Source organism: Choloepus didactylus, chromosome 10, assembly GCF_015220235.1.
Source record: "Choloepus didactylus isolate mChoDid1 chromosome 10, mChoDid1.pri, whole genome shotgun sequence".
Lineage (NCBI taxonomy): Eukaryota > Metazoa > Chordata > Mammalia > Pilosa > Megalonychidae > Choloepus > Choloepus didactylus.
In genome coordinates this window covers 3,069,577-3,086,128 of record NC_051316.1, presented here as the reverse complement: position 1 = coordinate 3,086,128, position 16,552 = coordinate 3,069,577, and positions in this window count along the sequence as shown.

Below are 16,552 nucleotides of genomic sequence, written 5' to 3'. Positions count from 1 at the left end.
CACAAAATTGATGGTTCATTTTTTTAATCCATTCTGCCAATCTATATATTTTAATAGGGGAGTTTAATCCATTCTCATTCAATGTTATTAGTGTGGAGGCAGTTCTTCAATCAGCCATCATATCCTTTGGTTTTTATTTGTCAGGTATAATTTTCCCTTCTCTCTTTATGTCCTTTAATGTATCCTTACCAAAACTCTTTAATTCTGTGACCTTCTGAAGACCTCTCTCTTTTTTTTTCCCTCAGTTGGTAGGAGTCCCTTTAGTATTTCTTGTAGGGTAGGTCTCTTGTTAGCAAATTCAGAATTTGTTTGTCTGTGAAGATTTTATTTTCTTCCTCAAATTTGAAGGAAAGCTTTGCTGGATAAAGAATTCTTGGTTGGCAATTCTTCTCTTTCAGAATTTTAAATATATCATACCACTGCCTTCTTGTCTCCATGGTGGCAGCTGAGTCATCACTACCTATTCTTATGTTGTTTCCCTTGTATGTGGTGTATTGCTTCTTTCTTGCTGTTTTCAGAACTTGCTCCTTCTCTTCAGTATTTGACAATCTGATCAGAATATGTCCCAGAGTCAGTTTATTTGGATTTATTCTGTTTGGAGTTCATTGGGCATCTATTATTTGCACATTTATGTCATTTAGAATACTTTGGAAGTTTTCCCAACATCACCTTTGAATTCTCTTCCTAGTTCTTTACCATTCTCTTCCCCAATGGAAAACCATGATTCTTATATTTGTGCACTTCATGTTGTCCATCATATCACTGAGATCCATTTCAGTATTATTTTTCTATTTTTCATTTGTTCCTTTGTGTTTTCCTGTTCCAACCTGCTTTCTGCAAGTTTGTATATACATTTTTCTACTTCTTCTAAACTGTGCTATATGTTTCCAGAATCTTTTAAACTTGATCAAGAGATTCTTTTACTTCCATAAGATCATCTATTTTTTTATTTACTCTTGCAAATTCTTCTTTATGCTCTTCTAGGGTCTTATTGACGTCCTTTATATCATGATCAATGATATTGGTTTTTGTGATTCTTTATTTCTCCACATTTTGTTCTCTTCTGTTTTTTTTTAATTTGGGCATTTGAGTTATATGTATTTCCTGGTTTATTCATATGCTTTAAAAATTTTCTGTTGTTTTGGGCATCTTTGCCTTTGCTTATCTTGATAGGGTTATTTTAGGATATGCAGGCTTATTTAAATAATTACCTATAATTTGACAGAGCTACAGCTTGATAGCGTGAGCTTTCCCTGATCTACCAGCAAATGGCACTCCTGGGCCTCCTTTTACCCTCTGACCAATTCTCCCAAACTTTGTCTATGTAGTGAGTGGGGGTCTAAGCCATTCAGATGTCCAATCAGTGCACCAATGTTCTGTATGCAGTTATCTGCCAGCCCTGTGGGTGGGGAGTGTTCCCTGTGCACTTTTGCAGGGAAGATGGCTTTAAAACCTAGTAATCCCTGCCATTCTTGTGCCTGCAGCTGGAATACCCTTGGGCTGCAGCATGTGTCTAGACCTTCAGTTCAGAATCCCTACTGTTCCTCTCTGCCATGGGCCCACATATCCCTGGGATTATTGGAGGGGTCCTGGCACTTCCATGCTGCACCCCTGCCTCTGGGCTCTGTGTTCCATGGGCTTCCATGGAGGAAGAGTGTTTGCTGCCACAGGCCAGCAGAATCCAAAATTTCATAATGAAGCTCTCAACCATGGCACTGTGAAGTGTTTTTTCCTAGCCTGCTGCCAAAGTGTTTATACAGGGTGTGGAATCTACCCACTTCTGTGACCTTCTGCATGCTGTAGTGGCCTGTTCCTGGCTCTGTAGCTCTTAGCTGTGGGTGTGCAAATGGCTCTCATCCATGCCAGAAACTGAAGTGGGTGCCTGGAGCAAGGAAGGCACTCCCCATCATGCTCAACTGTGGCTCTTGCTAATGGCTCTCCATCCACTTTCTGGGTTTTACAATAACCCACATCTGAACACTGTCTCTTGATTTCTCCCCACAATAGCACAACTCTGGCTGATGTTTCCCCAGTAGCCTCCAAATCAAACACTCACATGATTCAAACAGTTTCTCAATTTCTCCAAGTGCACAGTCACTATGGATGTAGAAGTCCCTGCCCAGCTGGTGGAACTCTGGAACCACTATTCTAGAGCACTTTGAATCTTTTACCTCATATTTTTCATGGAAGAGAATTTTGCTCTGTCTCTACTAATGCACCATCTTGGATCCCTCAATCTTTTTCTTCTGAAAGGTATTATCCATCTGATGAATTCAGTTTCTTCTACAATTAAATTACTCTGTAAGTAAATACTAATTTAGAAACTGCACCAATACATTCCCACCCAGAAAATATAATCTTAAAGTATCTTATCTTCCTAGCAAATTTCCTTTTTATAATGCAGACTTTAAATCCCTGTGGCTTAATTTTATAATTTCTGACCCATGAATTCTTGCTATGAGAGAAAGAGCATGATAGAGTGGACACTGATTTAGAACATATAATGTCTTCTACAGAATATTTCCCAAGCACTGACAGGTATTACCACCCAGTTGACATCATAATTGATTCTTCAAAAGGCCATTCCACCATTCTGTCAATCTAAATGTTTCAGGATGATAGAAGTATTGTAACACCAGTGAGTTGCATGACCATGTGCCCATTTATGTACTTAATTTGCCATGAAGTGGGTTCCTTGATCAGCAGCAATGCTGTGTGGTGTACTATGACTATGGATAAGGCATTGTGTAAGTACATGGATAGTAGTTATGGATAAGCACTGCATGCAGGGAAGGCAAACCCGTATCCAGAGTATGTTTCTATTTCAGTTAGAACACAATGTGCCCCTTCCATGAAGAAAGTGCTCCAATGTAATCAACCTGCCTTAAGAGAGCTTGTTGATCATTCCAGAGAATGCTGCCATATTAGGTCTTGGGCAAGTGCTTGTTTAATCAAACAAGAGGTAACATAACCTAGCGAAGTTGACACATGAACTTAACCATCATTGGTTTGTTACAATTCCTAATTACACAAATTTCCATCAACTTTTATGATAAATGACTGGATGCATTATGACTATCAGTTATTATAGCTTACCAGAACTATTGTAAAATTCTGGAGAATATATGATACTAAATTGATCAAACTTCATTCAATTTTCAGGCATTGTCTTAGGCTGGTATGAATAGAGCAATTCAAAGAAATAAATTGTGGTTGTAGGCAAACAATAAAGAATAAATATATCATGTACATATAACATCTTATACTTTAATGAATGAGTATCATGAAAAAAATAAAAGAATTCAAGCATTTAGGAAATCAGGGATGTGCCAAAACTTTAAATAGGATGTTCAGAAGAAGCCTCACTAAGAAGGTAAAATTATTCCTCAAGTACTTGTGGTAACCAGCCTTTTAGTTATTTTGTGGAAGGGCATCCCCAGCAGAAAAAACAAAATTGCAAGTGTGAGACCTTGCAAGTGGGGCATACCTGACTAAACCTAGGAGCATTAGTGGATCTAGGTGATAATGAGATTGGAGCAGTTAGAAAGAGGATGAGATGAGGTTGAGGAGTTGGCATAAAGGGGATGGAAGGACATAGTATATAATGTATGTTTTCCATTGCACAGATGTTTCTTTTTCCTAACATAGAATGACAATTGCAGAGTTCTTAGCTTATCTTTGTAAAATGTCATATTGATTTGTTCTTTGGGAAGTCCCTGTACATGGGGAAGGGTGGATATAAAGAGAGTTGTAGGAGGAATTCACAATGAAGTGGAAGATATACCATGAGAGTTTGGATTAGGTGATAGTGGTGGTGCTGAGAAGTTTTATAGATTGTGGATATATTTTAAAGCAGAACAGTCAGTTCCTGTCCAAGGTGTGGGAATTCAAATAAGTGAACACTGGATGCTTAATGGTTTATGATCAAGGGAGAGATACTGAAAATTAACAGAAAATTCTAATAGAGTGTGTGTAATAGTTAATTTTATGCATCACCTTAGCTAAGTTATGGTATCCAGTTATTTGGCCAACTAGTGTTCTAGATTTTCCTGTGCAGGTATTTAATAAATTATAACTCCCCTTTTAATTTTAGACTCAAGACTGCAATATCATCACTCATAAATATTTCCAACCTGATGACCTGCCTTATGGATCACTGATATGCAAGCCCCCACAATTTCCTTTTCTCTGGAGAATGTGACAGACACAGTGCTGTAATATACTTTCATATTGGGGATTATAAGAGGTTATTCAATTGTACATTTTTTGACCTCCTGTTTGTGAAGTTCTCAACTGAATTTTGAACTTCCTTCTTTGTTGTTGTCTCATTTGAATTTTGGTGGTTATTTTGGCACTTCCCTTCAGTGTGAAAAATTCTTTCTTCTAAATCTCCTTCTCTGAAGATGTATTTGGCTTATATTTTCTGTCACTGTAGCACTAACACTGTTCTTTCTTGATGGCATAATTTCACTAAGGAATTCTAAAAACTTTGATTGCCTCTTTGAGATACTTGAAATTTTGAAAGAGGGTTTATTTAAGACCTCTACCTTACCATCACCACCCCTTCTTTCTTATTTTTAATTCAGTTTTATTGATAAATATTTGTATTCCATGCAGTCATATAAACTGTACATTCAGTTGTTCACAGTATCATTATATTGCTGTACATTCATTACTGAAATTAATTTTCAAACATTTTCATTACCACACACACACAAATAATAAGAATAAAAATTAAACTGAAAAAGAAAAATTACAGGAAAAAAGAATGTTGGGTGCCTTTTTTTATGCCCCCTTTTTTCTACTTATCCATCCATACATAGGACAAAGGGGAGTGTGGTCCACATGGCTTTCTGAATCACATTATTGCCCCTCATAAGCTACATTTTTATACAATCATCTTCAAGATTCAAGGGTTCTGGTTTGTAGTTTGATAGTTTTAGGTATTTATTGCTAGCTATTCCAATTCATTAGAACCTAAAAATGGTTGTCTATATTGTGCATAAGAGTGCCCACCAGACTGACCTCTCAGCTCCTTTTGGAATCTCTCTGCCACTGAAGCTTATTTCATTTCCTTTCACATCCCCCTTTTGGTCAAGAAAATGTTCTCCAGGGCTGGGCAATATGGCAGAGTGGTGAGGAGCAGAATTTCATCTCTTCTCTAGAGCAGCTGGCAATTACCCAAGAACTACATGAAACAGTATTTTTGGGGTCTCCAGTAACCAGTCACACATTGGGTGCAAGTTTGGAATTGGAGGAAAAGCTGAGATCACAGTGAACATTGTAAGTTCTCCAGACCAGGGGTCTGGTGCCCCTCCCCACCCAGACCTCACAGACTGTCTTGCTGCTGGCTCCCTGAAAGGGGGGGGGGGACCAAAAAACAGCAGTCTGCTGAGGGCAAGAAGAGAGGCTCAACCCAGCCTCAACTGAAGAATTAATTAACAAATTAAGTAACTAATTTTGGGAGCTAGGGTGCTAAAGAAGGGCCGGGATCTGAGAAGTGGGGGCACATAAAAGCGGACACCCATTCCCAGACTCCAAAAATGCCAATTTTTCCCCTACATTTTGTCCCTTCTGGCTTCTCACTGATCCCTTATCTTTTTGCATTTCAATAGCACCCTGCAGGGGTGGAACTGAAGCTGTTGGAGAGTAATTATCAGACAATAGCCCAAAGCATATCTTTAAATGCTCTATTCTGACACTGACAAAACTTCCAGGCCAGGGAAAGACTTTTAAAAGAGACTCTTTTTTTTTTCTTTTTTCTTTTTTCTTTTTCTTTTCTTTTCTATTTTTTTTTTTTAATCTGGAAGTAATATATGTGGTTATTTTCTATCAGAAAGCCCAGGTTGAGGGACTAGGCTGGGCTTGGGGGGAGACAGAGTACCCACAGTGTCTTTGAGTTCCATATTCACTACTGAAGGTCTCCACCCCTCTCTTTAATTGGCAACTCAGGCTGACCAAGGAATCTACCTGGAGAGGCCCCAAAGAGGAGAGGGGAGAAGGGAATAGTGTCCCTGAGAGACAACTGGAGTTCTGAGGATTGGGAGAGTGGAGGGAGGTCCAGCTCAACTGGCAGTCCTCCTTCTGGGAACTCAGACCCCAGGGCCTGGAATTCAGATTCTGGCTTCAGTCAGCCATGCCCCCGACAGGATCAGAGTCACCAGGAGAATTAAAGTCTACATACCTCCTTACACTGCTTGGGGAGCTGCAGGCTGGCAAGTGCCACCTGCTGGACAGGAGAGGAAAAGCACCAATTCTAAAGGCCACATAGGAGGTTCTCATTGTCAGGAAAACTCCATACCCTCCCAATGAGACCTGGACCTCACTAGACTGGGAAAATCTGACTAGGGTCAACCATATCTGAGGAGACCCACTCACAAAAAGTTAAAAAAACAAATGGCAGAACTCATGGGAATGAAGGCCACAATGGAGGAGATGAAAAACACAATGGAGGGAGACAACAGTAGATTTCAACAGGCAGAAGAAAGGATCAGTTAACTGGAAGACAGGTCATTCGAATTCATACACACAAAAGAACAGATGGTGAAAAAAAATGGAAAAATATGAGCAGGCCCTTAGTGAGTTGAGTGACAACATGAAATGCACAAATATACGTTTTGTGGGTATCCCAGAAGGAGAAGAGAGGGGAAAAGGGGCAGAAAGAGTAATAGAAGACATATTCACTGAAAATTTCCCAACTCTTATAAAAGACAGAAAATTAGAGATTCAAGAAGTACAATGTACCCTGAATAGAATAGATCCCAATAGACCTACTCCAAGACACTTACTGGTCAGACTGTCCAATGTCAAAGACAAAGAGAGGATTCTGAAAGCAGCAAGAGAAAAGTGATCCATCACATACAAGGGAAAGTCAATAAGACTATGTACTGTTTTCTCTGCAGAAACCATGGAGGCAAGAAGACAGTGGCATGATATATTTAAGATACTGAAAGAGAAAAACTGCCAACCAAGAATTCTATATCCAGCAAAAATTTCCTTCAAAACAGAGGGAGAGATTAAAACATTTTCAGACAAACAGACACTGAGTGAGTTTGTGAATAAGAGACCGGCACTACAAGAAATACTAAAGGGAGTGCTACAGGCTGATAGGAAAAGACAGGAGAGAGAGAGTTGGAGAAGAGTGCAGAAATGAAGATTATCAGGAATGGTAAAAGGAGAGGAAAAAATAAGATATGACATATAAATTCCAAAAAACAAAATGGTAGTAGAAAGTACTGCCCTTACAGTAATAACACTAAATGTAAATGGATTAAACTCCCCAAGAAAAAGACACAGACTGGCGAATGGATTAAAAAACAGGACCCATCTATATGCTGTCTACAAGAAACTCACTTTAGACACAAGGACAAACATAGACTGAACATAAAAGGTTGGAAAAAGATATTTCATGCAAACAACAACCAGAAAAAAGCAGTAGTAGCTATATTAATATCAGACAAGTTAGACTTCAAAAGTGAAACAATTAAAAGAGACAAAGAAGGACACTATATATTAATAAAAGGGTCAATTCATCAAGAAAACATAACAATCATAAATATTTATGCACCAAGCCAGAATGCCCCAAAATTCATGAGGCAAACACTGTGATCACTGAAAGGAGAAATAGATACCTCTACAATAATAGTTGGAGACTTCAATACACCACTCTCATCAATGGATAGAACATCAAAACAGAGGATCACTAAAGAAACAGAGATGTTGAATTGTATGATAAATGAACTAGACTTGAGAGGATGTGGAGAAAGAGGCACACTTATTCATTGTTGGTGGGAATGTAGAATGGTGCAACCACTCTGGAAGACAGTATGGAGGTTCCTCAGGAAGCTAAATATAGACTTGCCATACAACCCAGCTATTCCATTGCTAGGTATATATGCAGAGGAACTGAAACTTAAGACACAAACAGACATTTGCAAACCGATGTTTATTGCAGCATTATTCACAATTGCCAAGAGATGGAAACAGCCCAAATGTCCATCAAAGGACAAGTGGATAAACAAACTGTGGTATATACACATGATGGAATATTATGCAGCTGTAAGACAGAACAAAGGCATGGATCATGTAATAATGCGGATGAACCTTGAGGACATCATGTTGAGTGAAGTTAGCCAGAAACAAAAGGACAGATTCTGTATGGTCTCACTAATATGAACAGACATTAATGAACAAACTTTGGGAGTTAAAAGCTGACAACACAGGCGACCAGGAGATAGAAAGAGGGCAGAGATCAGCCATTTGATGCTGAAGGACTACAGAATGCTTAGGATTGATTGCATAGATCCAGAAATAGATAGCATAATACTGTGTGATGGTAGCATGGTATTGTAAGTACACTGAACAAAGATGTCTGTGAGTAAAGCTGAAAGACATGGGATAGGAGAATGTATGACACCAGAGGTAAAGATAGATGATAAAGACTGGGACTGTATAATATGGCAAAAACTGGAGTGGCCAATGACTGTTACTAAATATACAAATATCAAAATGTTTTTACATGTGGGAAAGCAAATGAATGTCAACCATGTAGAGAGTTGAAAATGGTATGATATTCAGGAAAAAACATAATCAAAGCAAACTGGAGTCTATGGTCAACAGTAACATTGCAATATACCTCCATTAAGTTTAACAAAGGCAATACGCGAATGCTAAATGTATATGAGAGGGGGATATAGGGGAGGAATATGGGATTCTTGGTAGCAGTGTTACTTGCTGTCCTTACTAGTATATTGTACTGTATTACATGATATTTTTCTTTTTATCATTTTTTTCTTATTGCTAAAAAACAATTTTTCTTGTAGTAATCAATATGTTCAAGTGCTGATTGTGGTGATAAATGTACAAGTTTACGATGATATCATGAACAACTGATTGTACACTGTGGATAAATGTATAGTATGTGAATATAACTCTATAAAATTGTAGGAAAATATGTATATAGGAGTAAAAGTGTTGGAGAAAACATGGTGAGAGGGATGATGCCTCACCAATATGGATCAACTACAATGTGTACACTCACAATTGAATCTTAGAACATAGCCTAATGTGGACATAATAATTGTAATAGTCCCTAGATTGTAAGCTCTTATAGCAGTTAACTCTATCCCTGAATTGTAATGCCTGTCTCTAAACTTTGAGATGCTGATCCCCTAGCATATAACCTGATTAGTCTCTGTAACAATGCATATCTCTGAGACACCTGAAACTCAGAGCTAGAGCTCAGCAGATATGAATGTCAGTATTAGTGCATACAGCCACTGTCAAAAAAAAAAAAAAAAAAAGCTGAAAAAGAGCCCAGACTTCAATTAGTGATATGAATGAAGCAGATCTGGTTAAGACCAGGGCAAGCCAGGCCAAAGGGCAAAGGTTGAAACTGATTGTGTTTTAAAACTTCAACTTTCATATGAGACCAAGGGAATAGATATCTAATTGGTACAGGAACTAAATTTTCTAAATGGTACAACTCTACAGTTGATTTGTTCAAACACCACAATTTCATGGAATTTTGAACAGGAAGTGAGATACGGTAGGTTAGTATAGGCTGGAGTGAAATAGTGACACATCCCAGAGTAATTTGGGCAGGTAATAAAAATTATATTTACAGCCTCCCCCTCCCCAGCCCTGAGGATCTGGGGGAAGGTGCGGATGTCTTGGACATCCTCACCTGGACTGGTGTTAATGTTGTCACAAACATTGGGACTTGCAGTTTGATGTGCTGAGCCCTCAAGCACGGGACTTTCCCTTATGAAGCTCATTACCACAAAGGAGAGTCTATATTTGCATGTAATGGTGCCTAAGTGTCTCCCCCTGAGTACCTCTTTGTTGCTCAGATGTGGCCCTCTCTCTCTCTAACTGAGCCATCTCGACAGGTGAGCTCGCTGCCCTCCCCCCTACATGGGACCTGACTTGCAGGGGTGTCAATCTCCCTGGCAATGCAGAATATGACTCCCAGGGATGAATGTGGACCCAGCATCGTGGGACTGAGAGTATCTTCTTGACCAAAAGGGGGATGCAAAATGAGACAAAATAGTTTCAGTGGCTGAGAGATTTCAAATGGAGTCGAGAGGTCACTCTGGTGGACATTCTTATGCACTATATAGATAACACCTCTTAGGTTTTAATGCATTGGAATAGCTAGAAGTAAATACCTGAAACTAACAAACTCCAACCCAGCAGTCTGGACTTCTGAAGACAATTATATAATAATGTAGATTACAAAGGGTGACAGTGTGATTGTGAAGACCTTGTGGATCACACCCCCTTTATCTAGTGTATCGATGAGTAGAAAAATGGGAATAAAAACTAAAGGACAAATGGGGTAGTATGGGGGATGATTTGGGTGTTCTTTTTTCACTTTTATTTTTTATTCTTGTTCTGGTTCTTTCTGATGTAAGGAAAATGTTCAGAGCTAGATTGTGGTGATGAACACATAACTATGTTATCATACTGTGGACAGTGGATAAGTGGATGATTGTATGGTGTGTGAATGTATTTCAATAAATCTGAATTTAATAAAGAAAAAAAAAGAGAAAATCCAAAAAGAAAAAAAGATGTTCTCTATCCCACAATGCCAGGTCTAGATTCCCTCCTTTGGAGTCATATTCCATGTTGCCCGGGAGATTTACCCCCCTGACCACCCCTTCCTCTTTGCTTCTTCTTTTAATCATTCTCCACCTACCTATTAGCTTCTTTGACTTCTTTACTTCCCACTCCAGCCCCCTATTTCTTATAGCCACTGGGGTTTTAGGAACCCTCTTCATGTTGGGACCCTGCAGGTGATTAGCAAACTCTAAAGCAGACATCTACTTTTCATTGGCAGGCTGAAAAAGTTAATTGGAAAGAGAATGAATATTCTGTCCACTTAGAAAGACTGTGGAGACACCCATATGGCCACCTCTCCTCAGGCTGTCATCAAAATTTAGTCTCCAGCATACATATGATTACATATCAGAGCAAAAAAATCATAAAGTTCTGCTCCCCAAATGTTAGGATTCTTTAACTTTCACTTCAAACAGTAAATCTCAATTTCTGCTATCTGACAGGAATACCATCATGATAAAATATCAAAGTCGGGCAAAGGCAGAAGCCAGCTCTTTAAAAGAAAATAGTGAATTCTGTATTTCTGTGTTTTTGTCTGACTTATGACTAGAAAGTTTAAAATTGAAACTATAATCTATTTGGGTCTATCTGTATGTTTATGTATTTATGAATGTATGTTATTTATTTATATTTAATTAATTACAATTGGCTTTACAAAAATAACTTTAAAAATACCTTAAATGAGTAATATTTTAATTAGATTAAAGATATAATCATGCTTAGAAAAGTTAAATATTCCTGAAACTCCCAGATATTAAAAAAAAGTGCTAACACTTATAAGGTAAAAACGTACTCATAAAAATTAACCACAATTATTTTAAGTATTTGATTTCACATAATTTAGGTAAGCTATTGGTCGTCAGTATTATTTTATATTTCTAGTTTAGTAAAAACATTTCAGTATTCTGAATTGTCATTAACTATAATACAAGTATATATTTTATCCTAATTGAGTGTGTACTTAAACTTTTACAGATTTACCAATTTTGCTGGTTTGATGTATTATGTCCCCCAAAATGCCATTTTCTTTCATGCATTTTGTGGAGGCAAATGTATTATGTTGATTAGGTTGCAATCTTTGGATTATGTTGTTTCCATGGAGATGTGACCCACCAAACTCTGGATAATAACCTGGATTATATTATTTCCATGGAGTTGTGGCTTCAACTATTCAGCATGCATCTTGATTAGTTTACCAGAGCCCTATAAAAGCTCAGAAAGAAGGAGCTAAATATAGCTGCAGCAGAGAAAGTTATTTTAAAGATGACTGTTGAAAACTAATGCTGACATTGTGGAGAACATCACATGAAACACAACCTGGGAGCAAGCAGACACCAGCCACATGCCTTCACAGATAACAGAGGTTTTCTGGATGCCCATGGCCTTTCTCCAGTGAAAGTACCCTATTTTTGATGCCTTATATTGAACACTTTAAGGACATAAGTCTGTAACTTTGTAACCAAATAAACTCCATTTGTAAAAGCCAATCCATTTCTGGTGTTTTGCAAGATAGCAGCATTAGTAAACTGGAACACCAATCAAAAAATCTAGCATTACATCAACTAGATACTTAAGAAAGTAAAAATTCTAAGTTTTCATTCATCCAAACTGAGTCATGATTCTGACAATAAACACATGGTAATTTCAGTTTGCAGAATGTCAATTTGAAGATCCAAGAACTTTTCATTACTTAAGACCTTAAATTTATGAAAAATTATATACACAAAGCAGAAAAGATGTGTTTTTTTAAGGAAAATGTGGGTAGATTTGACATAATTTGATGTGACTGGTTGTTGCTTAATGAGAAAAAGTAATCTGTAGGACAAAACTTGAATAGATATAGGATGTTGTAAAAGATTTCCAGAAAAATTACTTTATTTCTCCTGGTCAATGCTGAGTAAGATTTTATGGTTTATCTATAAGAATTTTAAGAAACTTAGTACCAAATGATATAGAGATGAAAAACTAGGAATTGTTTTTCTCTCAGTTAAAATGACAAAATTTTCTTGGATTATTAGGTTATAAAATATTATAAAAGTTTTTCTTTACCTTCTGGTTAATCACCTGAAAAGATGATTTCCTTATCTTCTCAGAATAATTTCGTGTGATTATTTTGACTTTACTGGAACCAAGTATTCTTTTTTAAACAAAAAAAGTTTTTTTTTTTAATTCTATTACCTCTTATATTCATTATAGTTAGAGAGCAATGCATTTTTTTTTTCCACAGTGACACAGGATCCTATTTAACTGAGTGTACCTTTCCTGTTAACTTTTTATATTTCATCTTCCAAAAATTAAATTCTAAATTATCTCTTCATGATCTGAAATTATCTTTGGGATTTTCCAATAGGTCTCTGAAAAATTTCAAAAGATGTGTTCTTTCACTTTGTAAAAAGAGATTTTCTAGAAATAGATATATTTGATATGTTATGAGTTGCATAGGAATTGTTGCCAAATTAAAAGAAGACAGCTTCCTTTGGTTAAATTTGTGTGGGACAAATGTTAGAAATATAAATATTTTAGAAACTTTGTGAAATTCTTAGATATTTGTCAATATCTTCAATCTCCATAATATCTCCTGGTACTGCTTTACCAGTAAAGAGTGTTGTCAGTCATAATTTCAATAATTTTATAAAAGTTACATTCCAGAGAAACAACCAAATTACCTTCATAGTTATATTATTTTTGTAATGATTCTCATCAGATCTTTCATTTTGGCAAAACTAATATATTCACTATGTTCATTTTAAGTTTATTATCATCTAAAGACATTTCTTTGTTTTACTGTGATGCTTCCCTTAAAGTCCTTGCAAGTAGGTTCATTTTGTAGAGATTTGTCTTCAATATAAAAGGGTATATCTCAAAGACACATGGAAAAGACTAAGCCATGTATTCTGGAGGAACACACTTCTAATGCTATTGCATAAATGACTTTGAGGCCGTACCACTGGACTATTTGAAAATTTCCAGTATTTTAGTTGTAAAGCTAACAGATTCATGATATTGCTAACACAAGATTGAGTGAAACAAGTATCAATTACACAAGACTGAATGAACTGATACAGAATGATTTTGGGTTTTGTCTAGAATGTGCTTATGTTACAATGTTCTATTTCTTCATATAATGTACTTATTTCTCTTTTCCTTTAAGCTATCTATATAAATCATTACTATTTAGTAGATTATGCTTTTATAAACAGAAATGAATCATTTTTTTCTCCATGATTGATCCTTGTAGAATTCAGACACTATTGAGTATTCTTATTTTCATGGTGGTATAATTATGTAAGTTAATAAGAATCTGCCTTCCTTGTTGACAGGATTTAATTAGAAATATTGGTTATATAAACAAAACTTTGACTGAAATCCTAGTTCCATCTTTTCCAATTTATGATTCCTTATTAAAATTTCCAGCAAATTTTATGTCAATGATATAAATGATATGTCAATGATAAGGACAAGTTGAACAAAATAAGCCTATTTTATGATCAATAATAAACTTTCTTGGAATTATCTTTGACCAAAAAGAGGATGACTATAGAGACAAAATTTGCATTTCAATGAGAAACTAAAGCACAACTCTCAAGATTATCAGATACTTGTGCTTTTCAGCTAGTTTTTGTAAGCTGCAGATTTATGACATTGTCACCTATGTGTAAATTTTACTAGATCCTGTCATGTTGCACATATTGTCAATAGTTATGAAATTTTGAATTATTGCATTTTTTTCAATATTAGGCTCCAACAATCCAAATAAATGTTTCCAATTTTCCTCTCAACCTTGGATTTTGCTTCATGATAAACTGAGAATTGACTACCTAGATCCTTATTGAATCTCTAGGTTGCCTTTTTTAACTGACCTTTTCCCAAGGAACTAAAAGATCACCCACAGCTAAAGCCCAATGAATTAATAATACATAAAAAAATCCTTTGCTTCAGCAGACCATGCAAGGGCTGCATTTGTCCCTAGACAAGCTGCCCAATGGCTCACTAGGAAGGTCTGGTAAAATGCTGTCATGTATGCCCTGATATGTGAGACAAGCCATGACCATGGGCAACATCCCCTAGAACATCTACATCTTAGCTTCAAGAAACTCAAGGAAGAGTGCAGCATAATAGGAATATTTCATCCACTGACCACTTAGACTTTAACACAACCTTTATATTAATATTTCTTTTTTTAGACATCCTTCCTTTGCCCTAAGAAAAAAATTGACTTTTTCTGTCACTCCTCAACAGATTGTTCAACTAATTTTATAGGAGCAATGTCAGAAACAGTCTTCATGAAACATGTCTTGCAGTACACTCAGATCTGTGTCCTTGCAAATTGTTCAGCAATGAATAAAGCTTATTTAACTTTAATGAAAGGAGGATTTAAACAAGATGGTGTTAATTTTTCTTTAGCTTGACAAAAATTTGGAAAGGCTTTTCCCTGTCTCCAAATCACTGAGCTCCATCTTTAGACTTTTATACATCTGGATCCCTGACAGAGGCTTAAACAAGGTATTCCTTATCTTGCTCCTCTCTGCAGGCCCTTAGGAAATCTGTGTAACCTAATCACAGCGAAGAAAACATTCTAAACCAAATTGCCCTAATTTCATACTCAGTGAATAACCAACTCATTCCACTGATCATCATCCCTTAAAGTCCTCAAATTCTTTTCCAATAGCCCACCCTGCACCTTAAAATCCCCACCATTCTTCATCTCAAATTTCTAGTCTTTATTCCCTGATACTGTAGTCCTTGATTAAAATAATCCTTGCCTGTTTAACTTCATCCAGTACCATTTTTTGACACTAATTGGTACTGAATAAAACTGTTCCCTTTGTACTAGACAAAAATTATCCAAATTAATATTATCTTTTTGAAATGTGGATCTTTTCTAGTCTGGAAAATATCATTTCCAATTCTAATATGTGGTCACCCATCATTGTTGTGCTTTGGCTAATCCATACTTTTTCTATCAAGCTGATAGGAAGTTGCTTCTTCCCACCTGCCAAGAGAATGAAGAATATATCAGTAACACTGTGTAACACTGTGTCCTAGACAGTGATGCCCCTTCACTGGTCATACACACACACACACACACACACACACACACACACATATATATACATATATATATATATATATATATATATATATATATACATATATATATATATATAGTGGGGTTTGATTAGATATGTCACCAAGAATTTATGGTTATTAAAAACACCAGTGCAGAGACATTGACTCATCACTCTCCAAACTTTCTAGGTAGAATCATGGGAAATATGAGTGGAGAAAAAATTGCTCAGCACAGGGATTATATTCTACAGGGGGGTACCAATGGTTACTTTGGATGTATAACTTGAATGCAAAATGGGGGGTGCTTGAGGAGTGGCTTTATAGTCTAACATGCCTCCATTAGACTGCAACTGCTATTAATCATAGTATGAAGTAGTATGTCATTCTTATATAGCACATTTGTAGTCTGCTTAGCCTAATTTTTGAATCTGGTTTAAGGAAATTAATAAATCATTTCCTTGGGATTTATCCATATTCATCCAGAACCTATATCATGGAAGATATAAATTTGTTGTATTTCCTCCATAATGGTGTAAGGTCTTCTAAATTCCAGAAGACTTCTCTGCATTATCTCTTTATAATATAGTTCTTTTGAATGTCAGGAAAAGGAATAATCAGTACACAACTGTTAAGGGTAAAATATAAGAGAAAAAAGTCAAAGTTTCTTTTTCTTTTAATAGATCCAATCCATCCTAAAATATTTATTGTTCTGTTGTATTAATTTAATCATGTCAGGAGATAACAAATATAGTAGTACCATTGTGCTGAAGGATAATTTCAATTTAGGCAGTTTCCAGTTTCATTTCTACATACTAATATAGGCATCATTTTGCTCATGTTTTAATGGAAATTATTTTCCCTT